This window comes from Mastacembelus armatus, chromosome 14, assembly GCF_900324485.2.
Source record: "Mastacembelus armatus chromosome 14, fMasArm1.2, whole genome shotgun sequence".
Lineage (NCBI taxonomy): Eukaryota > Metazoa > Chordata > Actinopteri > Synbranchiformes > Mastacembelidae > Mastacembelus > Mastacembelus armatus.
In genome coordinates this window covers 3837654-3843459 of record NC_046646.1, presented here as the reverse complement: position 1 = coordinate 3843459, position 5806 = coordinate 3837654, and positions in this window count along the sequence as shown.

Genomic DNA, 5806 nt, shown 5'->3' with positions numbered 1-5806 from the left:
ATACCAAATTTGACAGAAATCTGATGAATAATGATAGAGAAGTACGTCAAATTAGTCCAATGTGGACCTGTAAGTGTTAAGATATTGTAGCTAGTCTTCATTAAACCAATGCCTATATCTCATTAGAGAAAAAAATAATTCAATGCACCAGGGCCTCTGTTGGCCAAATGGGTGCCCTAAGCAAAATTGTATTGTTGTGCCCCCTCCCCCAAATATTATAGAAGTAAAAAAATACATTTTAAAAAGCATGCTTTATTTGTTGCATGTTAGAATTGGATTTCAAATGTAGAAACACATTTTGGCCAATGGAAACAAGAACACAAGGCCAAAATCACGACTAAAAAAACCCCATGGGTTTTTGCTTATCCAAAAATCTCTTGTGGACACTGTGGTAGTCTTTGAAACAATTTCTTTTTTTGTTGATGCAGAGAGGAACTGCACATTTTTCACAGTGCATTTCAGTTTTGAGGTCCTTGCACACAGCACATCGACGGCGATTTTCCTCCTTGACAGGCCAATGGGCAATTTGGTCGAAACGAACATCTGCACTCTGATAAACTCGAACAAATCTTGGTGGTGGCGGGGAGGAGGGGACATGAGTTGGTGGCCTTCCCCGCCCTCTTGCTGTTCCAACTTCAACCAAGCCTTGAGCGACCAAACCCTGAAACTTGCAAAGTTTCAGTACATTTGATCCAGTGATTCCCTGTGCCTCACAGTTATGCTGCTAAAGAAGCCATGCGTTGATCACCGCAACAGACAAGAAATGCCAGAAAAGTATCATATACCAGCGACGGGTCCTGATGGGAAATTTACAGCGTGCAAGATGCGCCAAAGTCACTATCATCCACTTCAAGTTGCTCCAATACTTGACTTACAGTGAACTTTCTCTGTTGCTTTCCCTGTCCTGAAAAGGGAGTGGCCATACTTCCTGAGAAGATATAATTATTTACTTTATTAGTCTCTGGCCCTGTACTACCAAGGTAACTTAGTAACATATATTATACAAATGAATTTATTTCAAGGCTTCAGCCAAATACAGGACTGTCACCATTCTCCATCTACAAAGTCACTCAAAGAACCAAAGGGTCATTTTTGACCCATCGTTTTTTAAACTAGCTCAGAGTCACTAATTTATCCAAAAATAATATAAAACATACTTCTAGGCATTCTGCAAACTACTACTAAACAGATTAAAAAAAAAAAAAAAAAAAAAAAATCACAATTTTACCAACCGCTGGTTTGCTGAGAAGACGATTTTGTTTGGGTAGGTTTCCAGCTCAACAAAACAGCTTGTGGTCAGCCATCTTGTCACTACTACTCTGGCTCATGTTAGTTCAATATTCATCCACTAGGTGTCTCTATGCAGGGGTCAGAAGTGGCACTCTGGGCTTTTGAAGTTAAAATTGACAATTTTTTTGTTTGTTCATTTTGAGTAGCAGCAATTAACAGCGGCCAAATTTGACCCTGTGGGTTCTCCAGACTTGGATGGTGTCCCCCTTGGGAGTTGGTGCCCTACACAAACTGCATACTCTGCGGCGGTAGTGCAATGCACTATAAGATAATGCAAGAATGAATTGTGACATGCCATGCAGCAGAAAATCTTAGATGACTCTGGGATAAAAGCACAAAAAAAAAAAGTCACAGTCAGACTACACCATTCATAGTTGTAGTTCGTATGACTTATAGCTGTCAGTTAGGCCACTTACAGTTCACTTATGATGCTGCTATTCCTCAGGCATCCCAGCTAGAGATTCTACCTTTATGGACAGATAAGAGTAATGGTGAGCCTCTGTACGTTAGTAATGTTCTGTTTCAAACCGCGAATGTCCGTCCAACACTTGACTTGGCAACTCCCAAATATTGGTTTTCTCGGTCTGAGTTGTAAAGCCTCCGTTTATGTCAGTCTAATACTTATGTCCCACGTATGTAGCTTTGTGTGATGAGCAAACTGAGACTTCAGTGCTCCCGTGTCCGTATCTCCACCTTAATGATTAATTATCCGAGGGAAGAAAAGGAGAAATGTTTGGGCGCCATTTGTAACGTTTTTAGGGACCGTGTACTGAGTTTTTCATAAGGGGAACCTGTTTTACACAGAGAGGCTACAGTACTGTCAAAAAGATAATCAACTTGGTAGGGAGTAAAGTTGAGGTGGCTGCCCTCCAATGTGTTGGCACATGGCATAGAATAAATAACGATGGAAACGTTTCCTTAAATTTGGTACATTGCATAGTGTCAGAATAGGTAATACAAAGCAAGATCATCATTGAATACACTGGGGCCTAAAAGAGATCAACAAAACATAAGATAACCCAGAATACAGCAAACTAATAATAAAAGAGAAAAAGAGAAATGTCTGAACCAAAGACAAACTGACCTGACAAATGAAACAAATGGGGGACATTTATACTGGCTGGCCAAACCAATAACACAGAGAGGGAATGGACAAAATGGCATTCTACAAGTAAGCATTAAACAGGCAGTTTGCTAATAACCTAATATTTTAATCGGGGCAAGATCACCTAACACAGGAATATACTATACTACGCTGCCAAAGACAGGTACAGAGAGATAGTGTGTGACACAGATAACATGGGAATCGGGAAATGCACATACCAGGGAACTGGAGTCCAGGAACCAGAAGCACAAGGACAGAGACTGTGGAGGCACAGGTAAGTCCGCTCTCTCACACGAGGAGTAGCCAGGAGACAATGGACTCACACAACACCAGGAGACACAGGAGAAGGGAGGCACGCACAGGAATAGGCAGGTAACACAGAATAGGAGGCAAGAAGACACTGGGAACAAAGGTTGCAATAACAATATAACACAGAAACAAGGAGCACAGCAAACAGACCATGGAGACATGAGAAATAATCCAGCAACTAGGTCATGCAGAGAGCAGCTCTATATACCCCTGCCACTAATGACTGAATAGGATCAAGTGAGGCCAATCACCTAGTTGCCAGGTAAGACACATACACACACAGAGAGAGGGAGAGTGACACAAGGTTGGAGACAACCAAGGCAGAACAGGCACAGGTGAAACTAATCAACAAAATAGAACATACCTGGAATAAACCCAGGTGACACAGGAAACAAGACCAAAAACTAGTCTATGATCAGGGCCATGGCAGTTTGGCTAGAGACTAGCAGGGAGGCTCTCAAATAAGTTATAAAGGTTTATTGATAAACTTGAGTAGACAGTTGCTGCTACTCCTGCACCTCCACCTGTGCTTTGAGAAACATGAAAATTTCTGATTTATTTAGATTGACATAGTCCTCTATGTCTTTGGTGGTGAAACAGACAATCCGGCGACCCGTCTGTAGCTGGAGGTGAGTATAAGAGCTGTGAGATCAAGAGAGACAAACAGATGGACAATGTTACTTGATTTGCGCCGGAAACTGGGAGACGGTCGGTTGCATGTGGATACTTTCAAAACAAAGTCAGAACCGGAACTTCACGTAACCGGGCGTGACACTCTATGGAGCCAGAAGAGTGACATTTGAACTTTGGCACTGCAAAAAAGAAACACAGGAACTGAAAAATAAAACCCTGGCATTGATGGATTTGTGCTGAAAAAGGAAAAAAAAACACACTTTGGCATTGAAAAAAATTATGAATACTGAAAGCAATTACAATCTTCTGAGTTTTTGTTGTTTCTTTTTTTCAATACTAAAGTTATTTTTTTAATGACAATCTTCTGATTTTCGGTTGTCTGTTTTTGCATACCAATGCTTTTTATCAGTTTTGTATTTCTGTCAGAGTACTATGTTGTAGACATCCTAGTAAGAATGTAATTAAGGATACCTTTATTTACTATTCTGACTAGTGATTAATACAGATTTGACTAAGAGAAAAGCCGTTATGTATACCTAAAATATAATTGCACTGTAAGCCCGGATCTCATATCTAATTAAAGAATCCGTTACAAAGTACACAAATTATCTAAGTTTGATTACATTACTGTCAAATGTAATTCTGTGTTGTGCTAAATATTTTTAAGTGAAATGTGTTTTTAGCAGGGAGGATTTGTATAAAACAGTTAATTGTATATCAGTTAAAGTTACACAAAACTTTAAGGTGCCACCATGCCGGTCTTCAGTCACAGACAATAGAACTAAATTTAGATCGAGAAAATCTTCACATAACGGTTTGATGTATGGCAGCTCATTTGTTACTGCTAAGCTTCAGAGTTTTCTGATAAGGGTAACTTTTATGGGCCTGGCATTCATCAGTAGTGGGCAAAGGTTTGTTATGACAAGTTGAACCCAGACACACTTGTTAAACCTTTATTAGGTCCATCAGTCATGATTGCTGTAAGCAACCTGAACTCACCGAGCCTTGTTAGTTAAATAGCTGATACGCCACACAATAGTGCCAGAAGTGACAGAACTGCCAGCTGTAAACTGCTGAGAAATCAAACTTAGGGGTATAAAAACAGCCCCACAGAGTGATAGCCTCCTGAGTCCATTCTGGCCTGGCAATGGACCTGGGGCATTTATTGTCATTTTTGTTTGAAGAACACAATAAACCATCTGCACAGATTCTGCTCATGTTCCGGTGTTTTATTTTTGAAAAGAGTGTTTTAAGTGTTGGCACAGAGGTTCAGCCACAGCCTGAGGCTTCCTCCCACATTAATTGGTGTTATGAACAGGATGGCTAGGTAGGACCCTCAGACTTGCACAGACGGATCCAGCACTTGGACAACAGTTAGCACAAGAGAGGTAAGCAGAATCTATTGAAATAGAGAAAATAACTGTGGCGATGGATTTTGTGGAGATGTAGAGTTGTGTATCATCGGCGTAACAGTGAAAAAGAAGTCCATGGCGGCGTATAATTTGTCCAAGGGGCAATATATAGGATGAAGAGGAGAGGGTCCTTGAGGGACACTGTGGGTGACTGGGGTGATGTGAGATTTGCAATTGTTAATTAGGCGGCTGTGGCTCAGGAGGTAGAACAGGGTGACCATGAACCAGAGGGTTGGTGGTTTGATCCTTGGATCCACAGACTGAGATGTCTTTGGGGAAGACACTGAACCCCAACTTACCCCTGGTGTATGAATGGGTGAGTGAGTGGGTGATTGTGTGGGTGAATGGACAAATAGTGTAAAAGTGCTTTAAATACACGAGTGTAGAAAAGCACTATACAAGTATAAGAAGAAGCTGGATTGAAATGTTTTGAAAAACTGGCAGGAGTGGAGATATTTCTGGAGTTGAGTGGAGCCAGAGCATTCCAGTATTTTGGAGACTTTGGAGATGGGTCTGAAATTGTCCAGGTTATCAGGGTTCAGACCAGGGTTCAGAATGAGAGTGATTGTAGCAAGTTTGAGTCAGGATGGGACAGAACCAGAGTTAAGGGAGGTGTTTATGATGTTGGTGATGAGTGGGATGAGAGAGGAAACAGGCTTTGATGAGGGAGATGGGAAGGGGCCCACACCGCAGGTGGTGAGTTTCAAAGTGGAAACATCAGATGGAGGGTAGATAGGGGTGTGTTACATGCTGTGTACTTGTTTTTTTGTTGATCAGCTGGTAGTTTGGCAGGCACCTCATCAGCTGATTGACCTACATGTGTGATTGATGAGGGGTGGAGTCTACTTAGGCTGCTGTTCTGGCTCAGCATTCTCTCTTTCGCCCTCATTCTTCTTTTCCCTCCTGATGCAGCAGCACCTACCCGGGTGCCAGGTATATGGTTTTCATTGATTTACCGAGCGACAATAACCTTATGTCATTACAACTCTATTTTGATTTCCTGTTAGTTATGGAGTTCCATAAGGTTCTGTACTAGGACTGATTCTGTTCACCTCAT